We start from the raw sequence: 23,514 nt of genomic DNA, 5'->3' as shown, positions 1-23,514 counted from the left end.
GTGGAAACGCTAGAAAACGAGCCAGGCATCCAGGATATAAAGTATTTCCCTAAGGGAAAAAAATCTAAATTTACTCCACCTATCCCCCAGGGCAGCAGCCTAGACTTATTCACTAGGGCAGTAATGCAAGATGTAAAATCGATACTGTATCCTCAATCTCATCCCAACCTCACCCCAGCAGAAATAAAAGCTCTCGGAGCACTAAAAAAGAGAGATGATCTTGTAATAATACGAGCAGATGAAGGGGGTAGCGTAGTGGTGCTAGAAAATAATCTCTACAATGAAGAAGCTGAAAGGCAACTAGCTGACCAGGCAACCTACACTGCAAATCCTACCGGGAAAATTCTATCAAATCTCAAATCATTTCTCCACAAATTTGTGGAGAAGGGTGTTATTTCTAGAAAAGAGGCTGAAAAATTAATCCCGCAATCCCCTAGAGCTGCAAGATGGTATCATCTTCCAAAAGTGCACAAGTCACTGAGCCGACCCTCCGGCAGACCCATTAGGGGCGGGGATTGGCTCAGTGACCGAGCACCTATCCCAGTACTTAGATTGACTTTTAAACCCCCTCTTGTCTTCTATTCCATCCTATATTAAGGATACACGACATTTACTGCAGATGGTCAAGGATATCTACTGGGTGGAAGGTTACAAAATTTTCTCAATAGATGTGGTCAGCCTGTACACCCGCAACCCCCACAATGCGGGTGTATAGGCTGTAAAGGAATAACTATTGCAGACTGACAAATCAGGCACATTTATAGATTTCATTTGTGAAGGCCTTTACTTTATTCTGATAAATAGTATGCAGACACATGGTATAGGCAGGAGACCGGAACCCCTATGGGGACTCTGGTCTCCTGTACATACGCCAATTTGTTTCTAGCAGTATTTGAAAATAATTACATCTACACCTTAAAGAATCCATATCTACGGTACATAACAACTTATGCCAGATACGTGGATGACATATTGGTCATATGGTCAGGTACGAACAGCAGTTCTCCAATTTTGTTACTTATCTTAATGTGAGCAATAACGTCAACATGTCATTCACTTATCAATATGGAGGGTGTCAGGATCCGGATACTGTGAGGATACTGGTGGTGGATCCTCTGTGTCAGTGGGGTGATGACGTGGGCCGTACCAGGGGAACGGAGTCTAAGGGGTTACTGGTTTTCACCAGAGCCCGCCGCAAAGCGGGATGGACTTGCAGCGGCAGGTAACCCCCAGGTCGTTCCACCCGATAGCAACTCAACCCCAACTGAGATAGGCGCGGTACTAGGGATTAGGCAAGAGCAAGGTCGGACGTAGCAGAAGGTCAGGGCAGGCAGAAAGGATCGTAGTCAGGGGCAATGGCAGGGCACAAGTAGTCTGGCACAAGGGCAACAAGATCCGGCAATGCTGGGAAGGGGAAGTGAGGTAATATAGGCATGGACACAGGTGTATTCACTAATTGGGCCAGGCGCCAATCAGAGGCGCACTGGCCCTTTAAATCGCAGAGAGCTGGCGTGCGCGCGTCCTAGGGAGCGGGCCGCGCGCGCCGGGACTGAACCGACGGAGGACAGGACGGGTAAGGAGACTGGGATGCGGGTCGCATCCCCGCCGGTGACATTAATGCAGCGCTCCCGGTCAGTGGGTCTGACCGGGGCGCTGCAACAAGGTGAACGCTGAGAGCGCTCCGGGGAGGAGCGGGGACCCGGAGTGCTTGGCGTAACAGTACCCCCCCCCCCTTGGGTCTCCCCCTCTTTTTGGAACCCGAAAACTTGTGAATGAGCTCCTTGTCGAGGATGTTATCCTCGGGTTCCCAAGACCTCTCTTCAGGTCCACAATTTTCCCAATCTACGAGAATTTTTTTTTTTTTACCTCTGACTGTCTTGGACGCAAGAATCTCTTCAACAGCGAAGACATCGGAGGAGCCAGAGACAGGAGCTGGAGTGACAACCTTGGGAGAGAAGCGGTTAAGGACAAGAGGTTTGAGAAGAGAAACATGAAAAGAGTTAGGAATACGGAGAGAAGGGGGAAGAAGAAGTTTGTAGGAGACAGGATTGATTTGACTCTTGATTTTAAAGGGTCCAAGATAACGTGGTCCCAGCTTATAGCTGGGGACACGGAAGCGGATATACTTGGCAGAGAGCCACACTTTGTCCCCACGAGCGAAGACAGGAGGAGTTCTTCTCTTTTTATCGACATGCTTCTTCATACAGGATGAGGCCTGTGGGAGGGACTTTTGAGTTTCCTTCCTGATGATAGAAGAGAAGTCCCGGGTAACTTCATCAACAGCAGGCAATCCAGAAGAAGTGGGAATGGGGAGGGGGGGCAGAGGGTGACGGCCGTACACCACAAAGAACAGGGATTTGGTGGAGGATTCAAATTGTACAAGAATTCAGCCCAGGGTAGAAGATCGACCCAATCGTCTTGGCGGGAGGAAACAAAATGTCGCAAATAGTCACCAAGGATCTGGTTAACTCTCTCTACCTGCCAATTGGATTGGGGATGATAGGAGGACGAGAAATTTTATTTGATTTTTAATTGATTAAAGAGAGCTCTCCAAAATTTCGATACAAATTGAACACCTCTATCCGAGACGACATGCGTGGGAAGCCCGTGAAGGCGAAAAATGTGCACAAAAAATTGCTTCGCCAACTGTGGCGGTGAAGGAAGACCTGGAAGCGGAATGAAATGTGCCATCTTGGAGAAACGATCAACGACCACCCAGAGGACTGTGTTGCCATGGGATAAAGGCAGATCCGTAATAAAATCCATGGCAATTTGAGACCATGGTAGCTCAGGAACAGGTAAAAGATGAAGGAGTCCAGCAGGCTTCTGGCGAGGAGTCTTGTCCTGGGCCCAAACTGTACAGGCCTGAATGAAATCAGCGACATCAGCCTCCAGGGTAGGCCACCAATATAAAAGAGAAATTAGTTGGATGGACTTCTTGACGCCAGCATGGCCAGCGAGGTGCGAGGAGTGTCCCCACTTGAGGATCTTGAGGCGCTGGCGTGGAGGGACGAAGGTCTTTCCAGGAGGAGTTTGTCTGATAGAAGCTGGAGCAGAGGAGATCAGGCACTCAGGAGGTACAATGTGTTGCAGAGGGGCTTCAGATTCGGTATCATCAGAGGAACGTGAAAGGGCGTCAGCCCTGACGTTTTTGTCAGCAGGACGAAAATGAATCTCAAAGTTAAAGCGGGCAAAAAACAACGACCACCTAGCCTGACGTGGGTTCAGACGTTGGGCAGACTGGAGATACAAGAGATTCTTGGAATCCATGTAGATGACAATGGGGTGTTTGGAACCTTCCAGTAGATGCCTCCATTCTTCGAGAGCTAGTTTAATGGCCAGAAGTTCACGATCACCAATGGAGTAATTTTTTTCCGCCGGAGAGAAGGTTTTAGAAAAGAAACCACAAGTAATATTATGTCCGGTAGAGTTTTTTTTGAAGGAGTACGGCTCCGGCTCCGACCGAGGAGGCGTCCACTTCCAGCAAGAAGGGTTTTGATGGATCAGGTTTGGAGAGTACTGGAGCAGAAGCGAAGGCAGTTTTGAGGCGATTGAAGGCCTCATCCGCTTGGGGAGGCCAGGACTTAGGGTTGGCATTCTTCCTGGTTAGGGCCACAATCGGAGCCACAATGATGGAAAAAGTAGAAATAAACTGTCGGTAGTAATCGGCAAATCCTAAGAAGCGTTGGATAGCTCGGAGTCCAGAAGGGCGTGGCCAATCTAAAACGGCTGACAGTTTGTCTGGGTCCATTTGAAGTCCCTGACCAGAGACTAGGTAACCTAGGAAGGGAAGAGATTGGCATTCAAAGAGACATTTCTCCATCTTGGCATATAGTTGATTTTCACGGAGTCTCTGGAGCACTAGGCGGACATGACGACGGTGTTCCTCAAAACTAGAGGAAAAAATCAAGATGTCGTCCAGGTAAACCACAACACAGGTATATAACAAATCCCGAAATATTTCATTAACGAAGTCCTGGAAGACAGCAGGGGCGTTGCAGAGCCCAAAGGGCATAACAAGATATTCAAAATGTCCGTCTCTGGTATTAAATGCGGTTTTCTACTCATCCCCTTTCCTGATGCGAATAAGATTATATGCGCCTCTTAAGTCCAATTTAGTGAAGATGTTAGCGCCACGAAGGCGGTCAAAGAGTTCCGAGATAAGAGGCAGGGGATAGCGGTTTTTGATAGTGATTTTATTTAAACCGCGGTAGTCAATACACGGCCGTAAGGTACCGTCCTTTTTTGAAACAAAGAAGAACCCCGCTCCGGCAGGGGATGAGGACTTGCGAATGAATCCCCTCTTTAAATGTTTCTGGATGTAGTCCGACATGGCTTGAGTCTCAGGAGCGGACAGAGGATAGATCCTGCCCCGGGGTGGAGTAGTACCAGGAAGGAGGTCAATAGGGCAGTCATAAGGCCTATGAGGTGGCAAAGTCTCTGCTTGTTTTTTACAGAAAACATCGGCATAGTCCTGGTAGGCCTTGGGAAGACCTGGTATAGGAGGAGCCACAGGGGTTTGACTGACGGAGTTGGGAGCAGACGTGAGGCATTTTTTGAGGCAAGAAGAACCCCAGCTCTTGATCTCCCCGGTGGTCCAGTCAAGGGTAGGAGAATGACGTTGGAGCCAAGGCAGGCCGAGGAGAATTTCAGAAGTGCAGTTGGGTAGGACCAGAAATTCAATTTTTTCGTGATGTAGTCCAATGCACATTAACAGGGGTTCTGTGCGGTAACGCACAGTGCAGTCCAATTTTTCTCCATTAACTGAAGAGATGTAGAGTGGTTTGCCGAGACTGGTCACTGGGATGTTGAACCTATTAACGAAAGAGGCCAAAATAAAATTTCCTGCAGAACCGGAATCCAAGAAGGCCACAGCTGAGAAGGAGGAGTTAGCAGAAGAAGAAATCCGCACAGGCACAGTAAGACGTGGAGAAGCAGAGTTCAAATCTAGAGCTGTCTTGACTTTGTGTGGAACCGGAGTGCGTCTTTCCTGACGCGGAGGACGGATAGGACAATCCTTCAGGAAGTGTTCGGTACTAGCACAGTACAGGCATAGATTCTCATTGCGGCGGCGAGTCCTCTCTTGTAGGGTCAGGCGGGACCGGTCTACTTGTATTGCCTCCACGGCAGAAGGCACAGGAACAGATTGCAGTGGACTTGAGAAGAGAGGAGCCGGGGAGAGAAATCGCCTGGTGCGATTGGCGTCTTTCAGAAAAACGCATGTCAATGCGGGTGGCCAAATGGATACGTTCATGCCGGTTAGCAGGAATTTCTTGTGCGGCCAGTACATCCTTGATGTTGCTGGATAGGCCTTTCTTGAAGGTCGCGCAGAGGGCCTCATTGTTCCAGGATAATTCAGAAGAATTTCCTTGGACAAGGTTCAACAAAGCAGTCTCGGCAGAAGAGGCTCGGGCTGGTTCCTCGAAGACACTATGAACCTCAGCGAAGAAGGACTGGACAGTGGCAGTGACAGGATCATTGCGGTCCCAGAGCGGTGTGGCCCATGACAAGGCCTTCCCAGATAGGAGACTAACCACGAAAGCCACCTTAGACCGTTCTGTGGGAAATTGGTCCGACATCATCTCCAAGTGTAGGGAACATTGAGACAGGAAACCACGGCATTGTTTAGAGTCCCCATCAAATTTGTCCGGCAGGGACAAGCGGAGGCTGGAAGCGCCACTTGCTGCGGAGAAGGTGCAGGAGCTGGCGGAGGAGATGGTTGCTGAAGCTGTGGCAAAAGTTGTTGCAGCATGACTGTCAGTTGGGACAGCTGATGTCCTTGTTGCGCTATCTGTTGAGATTGCTGGGCGACCACCGTGGTAAGGTTAGCGACAACTGGCAGCGGGACCTCAGTGGGATCCATGGCCGGATCTACTGTCAGGATCCGGATACTGTGAGGACTGGTGGTGGATCCTCTGTGTCAGTGGGGTGATGACGTGGGCCGTACCAGGGGAACGGAGTCTAAGGGGTTACTGGTTTTCACCAGAGCCCGCCGCAAAGCGGGATGGACTTGGAGCGGCAGGTAACCCCCAGGTCGTTCCACCCGATAGCGACTCAACCCCAACTGACGGCTGAGATAGGCGCGGTACAAGGGATTAGGCAAGAGCAAGGTCGGACGTAGCAGAAGGTCAGGGCAGGCAGCAAGGATCATAGTCAGGGGCAACGGCAGAGGGTCTGGAACACTGGCTTGGGACATACAAGGAACGCTTTCACTGGCACAAGGGCAACAAGATCCGGCGATGCTGGGAAGGGGAAGTGAGTTAATGTAGGCATGGACACAGGTGTATTCACTAATTGGGCCAGGCGCCAATCAGAGGCGCACTGGCCCTTTAAATCGCAGAGAGCCGGCGCGCGTGCGCCGGGACTGAACCGACGGAGGACAGGATGGGTAAGGAGACTGGGATGCGAACTGCTTCGCGGGTCGCATCCCCGCCGGTAACATTAATGCAGCGCTCCCGGTCAGCGGGTCTGACCGGGGCGCTGCGACACGCTGCGAGCGCTCCGGGGAGGAGCGGGGACCCGGAGCGCTCGGCGTAACAGAGGGGACACATCAGATTTCTTAGATGTCAGGTTAAACAATGTGGATAACGCTCTGATTACTGAAGGGTACAGGAAAGAAGTGGCCAGGAACACCCTACTTCATTATAACAGTTCACACCAGCAAGAAGTTAAAAAGGGAATACCATATGGGCAATTTATTAGATTAAAACGTAACAACACTAAGGAAGAAACATATAAAAACAGGCTGACGAGTTAGCAGATAGATTAAGAAAAAGTGCATATCCCATTCTCCAATGAATAAGACAATTAAAGCCACAATAAGGAGAAATTGGTACATTCTAGAGTCAGACGAGACATAAAAAAATGTAGCAAGGAAGAAACCAAGAATCACTTACAAAAAGAACAGAATAATAGGAGACACATTAAGAATAGCACATAACAAAGAGCAAGATACTAAAAGAAAAACTGCATGGTTAGGAGAACTACATGGTTAGGAGATTTTACTCCAAAAGGGAATTTTAAATGCAAGAGTTGCAACTTCTGCAAGTACAACATGTCTACTAAACACATGAGAATAGGACCTATTCATCATACAGTAAACAAACAACCTGCAGATCTAAAAATGTAGTGTATGTGATTTTCTGCCCATGTGGTTTCTACTATGTTGGGAAGACGGGGCGCCAACTATTCGTGCTGATTAGGGAACATTTTTATTCCATACGCACGGGTAAGCAAGGTGCGCCCGTCTATTATTCCACATTAAAGAAACGCATGAGAATAACCCTGAAGTCTTACAGTTCGCAGGGCTTGAAAAAGTCGGATTGGAGAAAATATAGATAAGAAACTTCTCCAAAGGGAGTTGCATTGGATCATTAGATCCAATGCAACAGGCCCTCTAGGGTTAAACGACAGAGCAGATACAGTAGTGTGCTTGTGAAGGCTCCACCCATACTCTGACGTTACCGATCACGTGTGTGGGTGGTCACTATTTGGTTTTACCTGTATTTATGGTGCACATAGGCAGTGCGAAATGGAGCTTGTTGCCTCCTTGTACCTCCCCTGTGTATGTCCCTTCCCTATGAATGCAAGTGAGTATTTTATCCAATAAAAGAAGTTGGAAGACACAAGATTGGTGAGTCACCGGTTTTTCCTTTCTCTTATCTACAGCAAAAATGCTGAACTGTGAGGTGTCTTATGTAAATCAATAAATGTGCAATATTGCCAGGGTAACCAAGTTCATAATACTAAGTTAGGTTGTGCCTATTTGTTTTCAGTAAACAAATAGGCACAATTTCTGTCCTTTCCACTGATTGTGGCTAAGGAAAACCTATAAACTATTCGCACATACTTCTCCCCCCACTTGTGAGGATATGCTTGCTTACCCATTTTGTCACAGATTTAGCCAGCCTCGATGTATGTTTTGTATGAAAACTTTCTCAAGGGTTGCAACCTGTTGCATCTTTATTATTGCTGCAAGTTTCTGGCCAACTTTGGGTCTAATGATTGACGGTTATTATGACAAGTATTTAATAAGTATTTTTGATGTTTTTTTTGTTTGTTTTGCTGTGATTTTCACAGTTGTGCAACTCAAGGTAAAAACATAATTTTTTACCATGATTTTGGAAAATTGCAGCAAAAAACAGCCAAAATTAAGTTAAAGGGGTTTTCCACCATAAGGTGCTTTTAGTATGTACCTGGCAGACAGTGATGGACATGCTTAGGAAGGATCATCACTTGTCTTGGGGCTAAATGGCTATGTTGTCAGATTACCATAACACTGTGGCTAGCTTTTTGTGAACTGGTATTTTCTTTCTGAGTTTTCTTCTTTGCCTACAAATCCCATAATTCCATTTTCCTTCCTCTCACACATCAGCCCATTGAAACATAAATGTGCTGCATCCATTCAAAAGTCCTGTGGTTTTCAATCAGGGTGCCTTCAGCTGTTGCATTAGTTGCAGATTGATCTCTCTCCCACCAAGCGATCGCTTCACCCATTGAAGCCGACAGGCTCCCTGTCATCAGCTGACTAGTCAGGTCTCGGCCGCATTGCAACCTGGGAAAAATCTGACACAACAGCCATTTTGTATGCTGTTAAACATAAACACCACATAAGAATTGAAAATCACATAAGAATTGTGAGAAAACCGTCACGCACAGGTACAGACACGATGTTATGAACTACACTAACTTTACAGCCCCTGTAGCATAGTCAAATAAAATAAAAATCCAAATTCAAATGTGTGAAAAATGCAGTAAAAATCCAATGTGCAAATACAGTCTAAAGCCAAACACCTCAATTGTGATTATAGGCCAGATCACTTTCTCCTCATGGCAATATTTCTTAAAGGGGTACTCCTGTGAAAAACTTTTTTTTTTTTTTTTTTAAATCAACTGGCGCCAGAAAGTTAAACAGATTTGTAAATTACGTCTATTAAAAAATCTTAATCCTTCCTGTACTTATTAGCTGCTGAATACTACAGCGGGAAGTCTTTTCTTTTTGAAACACAGAACTGTCTGCTGACATCACGAGCACAGTGCTCTCTGCTGACATCTCTGTCCATTTTATGAACTGTCCAGAACAGCATATGTTTGCTATGGGGATTTCCTTTTACCCTGGACAGTTCCTAAAATGGACAGAGATGTCAGCAGAGAGCACTGTGCTCATGATGTCAGCAGACAGCTCTGTGTTTCAAACGGAAAATAATTTCCACTGTAGTATTCAGCAGCTAATAAGTACAGGAAGGATTAAGATTTTTTTAATAGAAGTAATTTACAAATCTGTTTAACTTTCTGGCACCAGTTGATTTAAAAAAAAAAATTAAAAAAAAATAAAATAAAAGGTTTCCACCGGAGTACCCCTTTAAAAATGCACTTTGAATAAGAAAATGCTTCAAAACTGCATGTAGTGTGAACTGACCTCAACTTACTTATGAATCTCAGCTGATTAGGCTCCTGGTTGCTGGAGTCTAGCAGGCAATTTGGTTGAGTTTATTGCCTTTCTAGAAAACTAGGTCCAATTTAATTATTATTGTTTGCCACATCTATAAGCCCATGTTGTAAGGCTGGTTTCACAGCACATTTTTTCTCCGTTTCACTCTTTACGTTATGGTTCATTTAGTTTTGCTGTAATATGTGTGTGTGTGTGTGTGTGTGTGTGTGAATAGGAAATAAATGGCATAAAGCAGCATTCACTAATGTATACATTTTTTTCTAAAAAACATATGTTAAAAGTAAACAAAAATGTGGTGTGAACCTAGCCTAAGCAATGTGTCCTAAAAAGCTTCAATCTGAAAAAAGAGAGAGAGGCTTTCCGTGTGCAGGATCTGAAGTGAGGCAGAATGGGGAGGGGGATATGGCAGCCGCTTACCAACTGGAGTTGTGAATCCACATACACAACAATGGGAAGCGTGACATCAAGCAGGGATAGCGTGCCCGTCTGCAGCCTTCCAAATATAGGAGAAGATGGCGTGGAAGTGACTATAGTATGTTCAGGAATCTTTGGCACTGAACCGAACAAAATTCAGCAGGACCACAAGGATCTAAAGCTGAACTAATTTATTGTGCAACCATTTAATGCTGCATGCCTGAAGAAGCTGTGCTTGCGCAGTAAAACATGCTGTGTTGTCCATACCGTATCTGTATGCTTTTGATTTTATGTAGATACATTTGGAGGTTTGTTCTCATGGATTCACACATAGTAACATAGTTTGTAAGGTTGAAAAAGACAAGAGTCCTTCGATTTAACAGAGAATTAATAAAAGGGAGCGCTACAATCTGAAGAAAAATAAAATAAAAATAAGGGGATTATAAATGGAGGGCACTCACCCGGTGTGAGCAGTGAGTTTCATAAAATATGGGATCCACCGCAGACACCACCAGGGCCACGTTGGTGTATAAAAATTTGTTGAATGGCATTCCTCCACCAAGGTAGCTATCCAATCAAGATTGGAGAGCGTCAGGGTATGGATCCGGGTGAACTTCAAGTACAGCCGTGTGGACAATATAATAGAGGAAAATAAAAATAACCAGCGCTCAGGAGGATATTAGTGAGAAAAACAAAAGCAATAGGAAACGAGGCTGTAACTTACTCCACGTTGGGGGGATGCAAAATTATTCCACATACCCCCCCTCCAGGATGGCTTTATATGGCCTAGGTATCTTCAATCAGTCATGGGAACAGAGGGATGAGTCTGCGGCATATTTTCATTGAGTTTATTAGCAACGCGTTTCTGAGGTGAAAAAGGCTTCCGCCACCTCCTTCATCAGGCTGGAGTCCTTCGAGTTCAACCATGTAGACTCCGCACAAACAATGTTCATTCTTTGTGCAGACACGGAAAATTTAATTTTTGCGCCGGAAATTCCACCGTGTGCACTACGCATCAGAATCCCGTTTAATTGGACTGGACTCTGCTGCAGCGGAATCTTTGTGCCAAATTCCAATGCGGAGTCTGGCATGGGAATTCTGATGTGTGAACACAGCCTTGGGTTGTGTAGTGCTGGTGTTTGTCAAAATATTGGAAAAAAAGTGTGCAGGTGTATGCTGAAGCAAACCCTTGGTGTGTCCATTAACTTTATAGACCAAAAGTAGTCTTTTAGTGACTATTTCCTGAACATAAACTAGGTCTACATGGTGACATAGATAGTCACATGACCAAAATATTTGCTACAGTTGTAGTTTGGCTGTAAAAAAAATCACAGAAATTTTGCAAGCAAGTAGCAAAGTCATGAGCAAATTATGACCTGCCACCAAAAATTCCAACTGCTTTGGTTTATTTGTGACTGTCATGTCATAGTTACAACACGCTGGAGGTCCATCAAAGGCCATGGGCCTGATGCGGGTATGCTGTGAAATATGCCAGCTCACCGTAGCATGTGAACCCAGCCTTAGTTTAGATAATATTTATGTAGAGCTGAAAAAAAGCTGAGATGCAATTGAAACATTGAAATCAATTAAGAAGCAAAAACATTCTGCATTATTAATTTATCTTTAAAGGCTGATTTTCCCTACAGTTATAAAAAAAAAAAAAAACAACTGTATACAAATTGTAAGAAACTTCAAAAACGTTTTAATTAAAAAAAATATATATTTTTAAGTGTTTAAGGACTCAGATTTTTTCAGTTTTTGCACTTTCGTTTTTTCCTCCTTACCTTTTAAAAATCATATGCCTTTCAATTTTCCACCTAAAAATCCATATTATGGCTTATTTTTTGTGTCACCAATTCTACTTTGCACTGACATTAGTCATTTTACCCAAAAATTCACGGCGAAACAGAAAAAAAATCATTGTGCGACAAAATCGAAGAAAAAACACCATTTTGTAACTTTTGGGGGCTTCCGTTTCTACGCAGTGCATATTTCGGTAAAAATTACACCTTATAATTATTCTGTAGGTCCATACGGTTAAAATGATACCCTACTTATATAGGTGTGATTTTGTCGTACTTCTGGAAAAAAATCATAACTACATGCAGGAAAATTTATACGTTTAAAAATGTCAACTTCTGACCCCTATAACTTTTTTATTTTTCCACGTACAGGGCGGTATGAGGAATCATTTTTTGCGCCATTATCTGAAGTTTTTATCGGTATGATTTTTGTTTTGATCGGACTTTTGATAACTTTTTATTAATTTTTTAATGGTATAAAAAGTGACCACAAATACGCTTTTTTGGACATTGGAATTTTTTTGCGCCTACGCCATTGACCGTGCGCTTTAATTAATTATATATTTTTATAGTTTGGACATTTACGCACATACAACATATGTTTTTTATTTTTTATTTATTTACACTGGTTTTTTTTTATGGAAAAAGGGGGGTGATTCAAACTTTTATTAGGGAAGGGGTTAAATGACCTTTATTAACACTTTTTTTTTACTTTTTTTTTTTTCAGTGTTATAGGTCCCACAGGGACCTATAACACTGCACACACTGATCTCTCATGCTGATCACTGGCGTGTATTAACACGCCTGTGATCAGCATTATCGGCGCTTGACTGCTCCTGCCTGGATCTCAGGCAAGGAGCAGTCATTCGTCGATCGGACACCGAGGAGGCAGGTAAGGGCCCTCCCAATGTCCTGCAAGCTGTGCGGGACGCCGCGATTTCACCGCGGCGGTCCTGAACAGCCCGACTGAGCAGCCGGGATACTTTCACTTTCACTTCAGACGCGGCGGTCAGCTTTGATCGCCGCGTCTGAAGGGTTAATACAGGGCATCACCGCGATCGGTGATGTCCTGTATTAGCCGCAGGTCCCGGCCGTTGATAGCCGCCGGGACCGACCCGATATGATGCGGGGACACCGCGTCACCCCGCGGCATATTGCGGGAGCTGGCAGAGGACGTAAATATACGTCCTGCGTCGTTAAGGAGTTAAGGACCCAGCCAATTTTCACTGTAGGACCCGGCCATTTTTTGAACATCGGACCACTTTCACTTTAAGCATTAATAACTCTGGGATGCCTTTACCTTTCATTCTGATTCTGAGAGATAGTTTTTTCGTAACATATTCTACTTTATGTTAGTGGTAAAATGTTGTCGATACTTGCATAGTTTCTTGGTGAAAAATTTAAAAATTTGATGAAAAAAATAAAAATGTTGCATTTTTTTTTTTACTTTGAAGCTTTCTGCATATAAGGAAAATGAATATCCCAAATAAATTATATATTGATTCACATATACACCACGTCTACTTTATGTTTGCATCATGAAGTTGACATGTTTTTAGTTTTGGAAGACATCAGAGGGCTAGAAAGTATAGCAGCAGTTTTCCAATTTTTCAGGGACCAGTTCTGTTTTGAAGTGGATTTGAAGGGCCTTCTTATTAGAAATACCCCACAAATGACCCCATTATAAAAACTGCACCCCTCAAAGTATTCAAAATGACATTAAAAAGGTTTGTTAACCCTTTAGGTGTTTCACAGGAATAGCAGCAAATTGATGGAGAAAATTCAAAATCTTTTTTTTACACTGGCATGTTCTTGTAGACCCAGTTTTAGAATTTTTAGAAGGGGTAAAAGGAGAGAAATCTTCCTAAAATGTGTAACCCAATTTCTCTTGAGTAAGGAAATACCTCATATGTGTATGTCAAGTGTTTGGCGATCGCAGTAGAGGGATCAGAAGGGAAGGAGCGACAATGGGATTTTTGTGGGGGCATGTCGCATTTGGGAAGCCCCTATGGTGCCAGAACAGCAAAAAAAAAAAAAAACACATAGCATACTATTTTGGAAACTACACCCCTCAAGGCATGTAACAAGGGGTCCAGTGAGCCTTTACACCCCACAGGTGTTTCACAACTTTTTGTTAAAGTTGGATGTGTAAATGATTTTTTTTTCACTAAAATGCTAGTTTTCCCCCAAATTTAAAATTTTTACAAGGGATAATAGGACAAAATGCCCCCCAAAATGTGTAAACCCATCTCTTCTGAGTATGGAAATACCCCATGTGTGGACGTCAAGTGCTCTGCAAGCGCACTACAATGCTCAGAAGAGAAGGAGTCACATTTGGCTTTTGAAAAGGGAATTTTGCTGAAATGGTTTTTGGAGGGCATGTTGCATTTAGGAAGCCCCTATACTGCCAGAACAGCCAAAAAAAAAAAAACACTTGGCATACTATTTTGGAAACTACACCCCTCAAGGCACGTAACCGTTTTCACTAAAATGCTGGCTTTCCCCCAAATTATAATTTTTTACAAGGGGTAATAGGATAAAATGACACCCAAAATTTGTAACCCCATTTCTTGTTACCCCATTTCTACAATGCACAGAAGAGGAGGAGCGCGATTGAGCTTTTGGTGACAGAATTTGGTTGGAATAGAAGTTGGGGCCATGTGTGTTTACAAAGCCCCCCGTGGTGCCAGAACAGTGGACCCCCCCCCCACATGTGACCCCATTTTTGAAACTACACCCCCCACAGGATTTATTAAGGGGTGCAGTGAGTATTTACATCCACTTGCATTTCACAGATCTTTGGAACAGTGGGCTGTGCAAATGAAAAATTACATTTTTCATTTTCACGGACCACTGTTTCAAAAAACTGTCAGACAACTGAGTGGCGCAAATGCTCACTGTACCCCTTATTACATTACATGAGGTGTGTAGTTTCCAAAATGGGATCCATTGTTCTGGCTCTATGGGGGCTTTGTAAACACACGTGGCCTTCAATTCCGGACAAATTTTCTCTTCAAAATCCCAATGGTGCTCCTTCTCTTCTGAGCATTGTAGTGCGCCAGCAGAGCACTTTACATCCACATATGGGGTATTTATATACTCAGAAGAAATGGAGTTACAAATTTTGGTGGTTTTTTTTCCTTGTGAAAATGAAACATTTTGGGTAACCCCAGCATTTTAGTGGACATTTTTTTTTTTTAATTTTCACATCCAACTTTACTGAAAATTCGTCAAGCACCTGTGGGGTGTTAAGGCTCACTATACCCCTTGTTACGTTGCATGAGGGGTGTGGTTTCCAAAATGAGGTCACATGTGGGTATCTCTTTTTTTGCGTTTATGGCAGAACCGCTGTAATATCAGCCACCCCTGTGCAAATCACCAATTTAGGCTTCAAATGTACATAGTGCGCTCTCACTCCTGAGCCTTGTTGTGCACCTGCAGAGCATTTTACACCCACATCTGGGGTATTTCCATACTCAGGAGAAATTGCGTTGCAAATTTTGGGGGTCTTTTTTTCCTTTTAACACTTGTGAAAATAAAAAGTATGGGGCAACACCAGCATGTCAGTGTAACATTTTAAATTTACAGGGGTAAAAGGAGAAAAAGCCCCCCAAAATTTGTAGTGCAATTTCAGAGTACGGAAATACCCCATATGTGGCCCTAAACGGTTTCCTTGAAATACGACAGGGCTCCGAAGTGATAGAGCGCCAATGCGCATTTGAGGACGAAATTAGGGATTGCATAGGGTTGGACATAGGGGTATTCTACGCCAGTGATTCCCAAACAGGGTGTCTCCAGCTGTTGCTAAACTCCCAGCATTCCTGGACAGTCAGTGGCTGTCCGGAAATGCTGGGAGTTGTTGTTTTGCAACAGCTGGAGGCTCCGTTTTGGAAACACTGCCGTACAATACGTTTTTCATTTTTATTGCGGGGGACAGTGTAAGGGGGTGTATATGTAGTGTTTTACCCTTTATTATGTGTTAGTGTAGTGTAGTGTTTTTAGGGTACATTCACACTGACAGAGGTTCACAGTGAGCTTCCTGCTAGAAATTTGCGCTGCAGCGAAAAATTTGCCGCAGCTCATACTTGAAGCAGGAAACTTACTGTAAACCTGCCTGTGTGAATGTATCCTGAACATTCACATGGGGGGCAAACCTCCAGCTGTTTCAAAACCACAACTCCCAGCATGTACTGACAGACCGTGCATGCTGGGAGTTGTAGTTTTGCAACAGCTGGAGGCACACTGGTTGGAAAACCTTCAGTTAGGTTCTGTTACCTAACTCAGTATTTTCCAACCAGTGTGTCTATAGCTGTTGCAAAACTACAACTCCCAGCATGTACTGATCGCCGAAGTGCATGCTGGGAGATGTAGTTATGCAACAGCTAGAGGTACGCAACTACAACTCCCAGCATGCCGAGACAGCTGTTTTGACATGCTGGGATTTGCAGTTTTGCAACATCTGGAGGGCTACAGTTAGAGACCACTGCACTGTGATCTCCAAACTGTGGACCTCCAGATGTTGCAAAACTACAAATTCCAGCATGCACAGACAGCAAACTGCTGTGTGGGCATGCTAGGAGTTGTAGTTTTACAAGATCTAGAGGGCAGTATAGAGATCACTGTGCAGTGGTCTCTAAACTGTAGACCTCCAGCTGTTGCAAAACTGCAAATCCCAGCATGCCCAAACAGCTGTCTGGGCATGCAGGGAGTTGTATTTTGTAACATCTGGAGGGCTACAGTCTCAGACTGTAGCCCTCTAGATGTCGCTAGGCAACTTACCGGCTTCGGTCGGATCCAGGGAGCCGTCTTCTTCTGCCGCACGACATGCCGCCCGCGCCGATCGCATCCAGCAACCTCCACCGACGGGTAAGTGGATCTTCGGCGCCCGGTTCCCCATACTGCCCCGCCTATTGTGGGTGGGCAGAATGGGGAAAACGAAAGTTAACCCCGCCGCCCCCGTTCTGCCATTGGTAGTCGCGTCTGACGATCAATAGCAGGGATAGGAGGGGTGGCACCCCTGCCACCTCACTCCTATCCCTTCAGGGGGATCGTGGGTGTCTTAGACAACCGCGATCCCCCTTATATTCCGGGTCACCGGGTCACCATAGACCCGTATGACCCGGAATCGGCGCAAATCGCAAGTGTGAATTCACTTGCGATTTGCGCCGATCGCCGACATGGGGGGGGGCTGATGACCCCCCTGGGCATTTGTGTGGGGTGCCTGCTGATCGATATCAGCAGTCACCCCGGTCCGGTCCCCGCCCAGCGCGCGGCGGGGACCGAAATTCCAACGGCCGTACAGGTGCGCCCTGGGTCCTTAAGACCCAGGTACAGAAGACGTATCCATACGCCCTGGGTCCTGTATGGGTTAAAGGGGTACTCCGGTGGGAATTTCTTTTTTTTTAAATCAACTGGTGCCAAAAGGTTATACAGATATGTAAATTACTTCAATTTAAGTGTCTTAATCCTTCCAGTACTTATCAGATGCTGTATGCTACAAAGGAAGTTCTTTTCTGTCTGACCACAGTGCTCTCTGCTGACACCTCTGTTCATTTTAGGAACTGTCCAAAGTGGGAGCAAATTCCCATAGCAAACCTATCCTGCTCTGGACAGTCCCTGACATGGACTATACAACTATACAACTGAACTATACAACGTCCTCTGGAGCATGCAGCAGCTGATAAGTACTGGAAGCATTAAGATTTTTATATAGAAGTAATTTACAAATCTCTTTAACTGGCACCAGTTAATTAGAAAATAAAAATACCCCTTTAAGTGTTTTTAATCTTTTATAATTTCTATTGTTCTATTATGTGACAGTATTGTCTGATATATATGATGTACAACAAAACAACATATAATAATAATAATAATAATAATTTTAATATTAAAATGACCTGATTTAAAAAAATAAAGAGGATATTTCTAGAATGACTGATCAAAGTCTGATGCCAGAAAAATAAGGCCATGAAAGAAAAATGGAGGCCATGCTGTCAAGAAAGGGTCTGATGTGATAAAGGGTTATCTAAAAGTAGCTCATTTACGGTTGAAGTTCATTTTTGCACTAAGTACAGTGTAAAATGAAATACAAAATGTAAAAAGAATCTAAGAATTAATCCAAGACTGTGGCTGTCAGAAGGAATTAGGCTACTGGAAGCAAACTAGGAGTCAATTACATTGACACTGCAAACACCACTGATTACCTTGCTTATGAGGAACCGCTATGTAAGATTGATAGCTAGGGCATGTGGGTAGCACCAACCAGATGGTATTTTTATAGTGGTAAACTTCAGATATTATAAGCACAACAGTGAAACCACTCCGGGGTCAGTATAAGCACAAGGCACAATTAATCAGGACTAATATACGGTACTTTTCATGCAGAAGTTTTAATGGCCTTGGAGAGAGATAAGAGCAAAATTTTACTAGTAATGTAGGAATTAGTGAACCAAAAAAACACATAATAAACAAATGTACATGACCCTACACAATATTGGGGGAGTTGGTGAAATGCAGAGTTATACATACATGAAGCATACATAATATAGTATACTGAATCTATGTGTTTGTAAGCAGGAGCAAGCAGTCATGTTGGATAGTGACAGGCAACAGGCTAATATCTGGTCCTGTTAAGCAGAATCCATAGTAATACAAGGGATGTAGCTTTAGGGAATGCAGCAGGTAAAAGAATTATAACAGTACAGGATGGGTGTGAGGCCTAAATGCCGATGGAACACAAGCGTAACCATGCTAAGTCATAGGTGCAAACACGATAGCGTGAATAGTCATAACACCATAGTAACTAATATGCAGCAATACTAGAAATGGCAAGAAGCTAACGAATTGAGCAATGATAATGTATACGTATCACCAGCTATGACAACATATGCGTGATACCTATATTACGTATGCTTGGTGATAAGCTATAATAACGTATGCATAGTGACAAGGCTATAGATAAGGTGTGGCGACCAACTAAAACACATGTTGATAAGCATTGCTCCGTGCACAAAGTGACAACCCTGATGACGCCTACATAACGGCAACCAATAACAACCTACCTAGTGACAAGCAATGATAACGCAAACATCACCATAACAAAAAAAATGACGTACGCATAATGACATCGAATGATAACATATGCAAAGTGACAAACTAATGACATATGCATATCACATAAAGACAAGCTGCCATAATAAAACAATCATGATGGTAACGCACGTAACACCCTAAAAACACAACGAACATACAGACAGTATATGAACATATTTGCTAAAGAAAGTATGCACCTGCTAGAGACACAAACTTGTACACAAATGTAAAGCTAAGCGTTTGAACATGATACACACTTATGAATCGCAAAAAATCTCACGAAACAAAACTCTATAGTAAACAACACGCTATGGTAAGCAACTAAATAAACAAAATGATATGGTAACGCTATGGAAGCACACGCTATGGTAATAAAACACTATACTCCCATATGTGTGGTAACAAAGCTGTAGTAAAACGTAGTGGTGCCAAATGACAATGCCATGGTAACATAACGCTATAGTAACAAAGAAAACACTACAGTGACCAAACTCTAGTCAGATGCGTAATAACAAAAGCCTGTAGTAAGTTTAGTAACAAAACTAATTTATCAATGAGTAATAAGACTGCAAAGCAACAATGCTGTAGGTCCTGCGTAAAGCAGTACTAACCTGAGCGTATTAATAAAACCATGGTAATATATGCATGAAAAGAAATGTTATAGCAACAAAGCAATAGTAACACGCTTACCAAAGCTATAGTAACTTAAGTGCAACTAATAATGCTACAGTGACATGTGTGGTGACAATGCTATGGCAACGTAAGCGTAGTCCCAATGCCATAAAAACATGTGCACAGCAGGACTGCTATATCAGCAAAAGCGCTGTAAATACTACAGTGACACAAACGTAGTAAGATTTATGCAGTAATAACTCCAAGATAACAATGCTTAACATGCATAAACACAATGCCAAAGAAACATATACTCAGCACTGTATGAATAACATAAGCGTGTTATATCAGAACGTGACATAAGCACATTACACCGTATGGGAACATGAGCGTGTTATACCGTATGGAAAACATAAGCGTGTTATATCAGAACGTGACATAAGCACATTATACCGTATGGGAACATGAGCGTGTTATACCATATGGAAAACATAAGTGTGTCATACTGTAAGAAACATGAGTGTGTTATCTCTCATGGAAAACATAACATGTTATACCGTATGGAAAACATAATCGTGTTATTCTGTATGGAAACATAAGCGTGTTACGCTGTATAGAAACATAAGCGTTGTTATACCATATGGAACACATAAGCGTATTATATAGTATGGAAAACATAAACGTGTAACTCCGTATGGAAAACATACTGTAAGTGTGTTGTACTGTATGGAAAACACGGGCGTGTTATACCGAATGGAAAACATAAGCGTATGATACTTTATGGAAACCTTAGTGTGTTATACTGTATAGAAATCTAAATTTGTTACACTGTATAGAAAAATTATATAAACGTGTTACCCTGTATGGAAAACATACCTGTATTACACCGTATGAGCGTGTTACACCGTACCGGAAACTTAAGCATGTTATGCTGAACTGGAAACATAAGCGTGTTATACTGAATGGGAAACATAAGCGTGTTATACTGAACGGGAACCATAAGCATGTAATACTGTACTGGAAATATAAGCATGTTATACTGTGTAACGCTATGCTCAACTAGTGATGAGCGGCATAGGCCATATTGGAATACGCGATATTTCGCGAATATATGGACGAATATTCGTCATATATTCGCGAAATTTGTATATTCGTTATATTCACTTTTTTTTGCGCATATGCAAAAATATATGTGCATATTCGCGAATATTGAGCCCTCCCTTCTTTAATGGTATAGGGAACTATGACTAGTGCATTAACTGTGATTTTTTTTCCCATTGAAACCATTAGGCCCATTGTGGTCTATGGGGATCTCATGGCATGTGAAGCAGTAAGATAAGCAGGACCGTCTTAGCAGCACATTGGAATGGGAGACCACCAAGGGTTCGAGTCCCGGGGTGGGACAGAGTGTTACAGTGTTGTGGTTAAACTTTACTTTTCTGGAAAAGCTGCTGAGTTGCCCATAGCAACCAATCAGATTGCTTCTTTCATTTTTCAGAGACCTTTTCAAAAATGAAAGAAGCAGTCTGATTGGTTGCTATGGGCAACTGCACAACTCTTCCTCTACACTGGTTTTGATGAATCTCCCCCATAGAGGGAGATTTATCCAAACCTGTCCAGAGGAAAAGTTTCTGAGTTGCCCATAGCAACTAATCAGATTGCTTCCTTCATTTTTGAAAAGGCCTCTGAAAAATTTAAGAAGCGATCTGATTGGTTGCTATGGGCAACTCAGAAACTCTTCCTCTGGACAGGTTTTGATAAATCTCCCTCTGTACCAGCGACAGTTTATTTAATATATAGCATCCATATAATTGCAATTTTTATCTGTAGATATCGACGCAATTCGAAAAAGTGTGCAACAAATAGTATTCATTAGAACACTGCCTACAGCATACACTGCCACTATATATACAAATCAGGTATGTTATATATAGAGATATAATTAAGTCCCATAGCGCTGACCATAACAAATTACTATTATCTTTTCAATAAACGTGTATGTTTTAGTGGGATCACATACGTTTGGTCTAGCAGCTCCATAGGACGTATTTCAATTTCCATAATTGTAGCGCTCCTGTCATTTTTTATTATTACGGTTAAGCAAATTTGTTGTATTTTTATTCTTTCCATTTCAAGCATTTGGAAATATGAAGCCAAAACCCACAATGTGTCATCCATTTTAATATGTGACAGAAGTCTCTTAATCACTCAGCGATATGTCTTATGACAATGTAATATTTTTAGAAACATTACAAAAATGTCAGCTCGAGGCTGAGCTCTAATGCCATCGCATTTCGCTGACTAATCTCCTCGGCTTGCCTTAGCACCACTTTCTTACTATGGGTTACATGTATTAAGTGGGAGAAAAATCTTAGAGCTTTCTGAATTATTCTACCCACACAGTGACCTCATGATATATTCAGAAATACTGAAAACTTTAAGGAAAGGTTAGAAGATTGAATTTATGTTAAGGGCAAAAGAAAAAAAATTGAAACCATTTCTTTATAACTGGATTTTCTATATGTTAAATATATGTCCTTATTATTTCTGCAACTTAATAGTTTCAACTGTATTTTCATTTAAAAAAAAGTATATACAGGTTTTACATAACTTGAAACAATCGTGGCATACTGGTGGACATGGTTTCATGTTTTGGCTTATATACTGTGTTGTATTTGGTTAATTGGGCTTGATAAAATGCAGCAGCAATATGATGTTTTATAATCATAATTGTAGTTGAAAATTGTAGATTAGATGTCTGAAATTGTAGTTGAAAATTGTAGATGAGACATCTGAAAGCAATAAATGGATTACCAGCCATTGAAACAGCAGTGGTCCTACTAGGTGCAAAACTTGCATTGGGAAATCCATGCTGTCACATAAAATCAATACAGCTGAAAAGGAAAAAAAATGTGAAAAACTGAATGTTGCTATTAGCCTGGTTTGGACTCGTCTACCAAAGTCCCAGAGAATTCTCCAGACTTTAAAGGGGTATTCCAGGCAAAAACTTTTTTTATATATCAACTGGCTCCGGAAAGTTAAACAGATTTGTAAATTACTTCTATTAAAAAATCTTAATCCTTCCAATAGTTATTAGCTTCTGAAGTTTTCTGTCTAACTGCTCAATGATGATGTCACGTCCCGGGAGCTGTGCATGATGGGAAAATATCCCCATAGGAGCTGCACAGCTCCTGGGATGTGAGTCATCAGAAAGCAGTTAGACAGAAAACAGCAACTCAACTTCAGAAGCTAATAACTATTGGAAGGATTAAGATTTTTTAATAGAAGTAATTCACAAATCTGTTTAACTTTCCGGAGCCAGTTGATATATAAAAAAAAGTTTTGGCCTGGAATACCCCTTTAATACAATAATGGCTCCCAAAGGTCCAGCAGAAGAAAACACTACTACTTTGTAGCCAGTCACCTGCCACTGGTCGCCAATAAAGATGAGCAAATTGTTGCCTTGCTGTAACATGCATAGAGAGTGTGATGGGTTAGTGAAATAATACTGTTATTCAGTATGACAGGCAGATTAGTGCTATTAGAATCACTATCGCAAAGCGGCACAATGACTGAGGCTGGAGGTGGCAACAGTATGAGGAGACCATACATTGGCTGAATAACACAGCGTGGAGGTGGCGGCAGCATGAGGAGACCATAAAGTTGCTGAATGACAGCCTGGAGGTGGCAACAGCCTGACGAGACCATAGGGCCTCACAATTGAAAAGATTAAAGATATTTTTTTAACATTTAAATTTAAGATTTCAAATAGATGAACCTAAAATGTTTTATTTAATGTGCTAGCAGCATGAGGAGACCACATGGCGGTACAGTGACACAGCCTGGAGGTGGCGTAAGCATGAGGAGACCATATAGTGGCTGAATGACCCAGCCTGAAGTTGGTGGCAGCAAGAGACCATGTAGTGGCTGAATGGCACAGCCTGGAGTTGGCAGCAGCAAGAGGAGACTATATAGTGGCTGAATGGCACAGCCTGAACTTGGCCAGACCAGACCATACCAGCCTGATGAAGGATGCTAGCAGAGGTGTCCACCTTAGGACTTCCCAAGATAGATTTAGCTATTTACTTATGCAAGGACTGTTTTTACATGAGATTTCTTGTTTAATTCTGTCTGCTATAATGT

The 23,514-nt window shown here is 42.8% G+C and overlaps 1 long non-coding RNA gene across 2 annotated transcripts in view; it reads left to right on the top strand.

Annotated features, from left to right (window-relative positions):
* The window catches only part of LOC130311345 (uncharacterized), a 159,858-nt gene that overhangs the window by 30,789 nt on the left and 105,555 nt on the right, over nucleotides 1-23,514 (top strand). Inside the window, exon 1 of one of the 2 annotated variants that reach the window (XR_008859759.1) lies at nucleotides 21,065-21,290. The exons of the other annotated variant lie outside the window; for it this stretch is intronic. This is a non-coding gene — a long non-coding RNA (uncharacterized LOC130311345). Of the gene's footprint in view, nucleotides 1-21,064; nucleotides 21,291-23,514 lie in introns of those variants that run through there. 2 annotated transcript variants of the gene reach the window in all.

The sequence above is a fragment of the Hyla sarda genome, chromosome 1 (assembly GCF_029499605.1).
Source record: "Hyla sarda isolate aHylSar1 chromosome 1, aHylSar1.hap1, whole genome shotgun sequence".
Lineage (NCBI taxonomy): Eukaryota > Metazoa > Chordata > Amphibia > Anura > Hylidae > Hyla > Hyla sarda.
The sequence above is the reverse complement of the archived record's forward strand: the minus strand, read 5'-3'. Positions and strand labels throughout refer to the sequence as shown.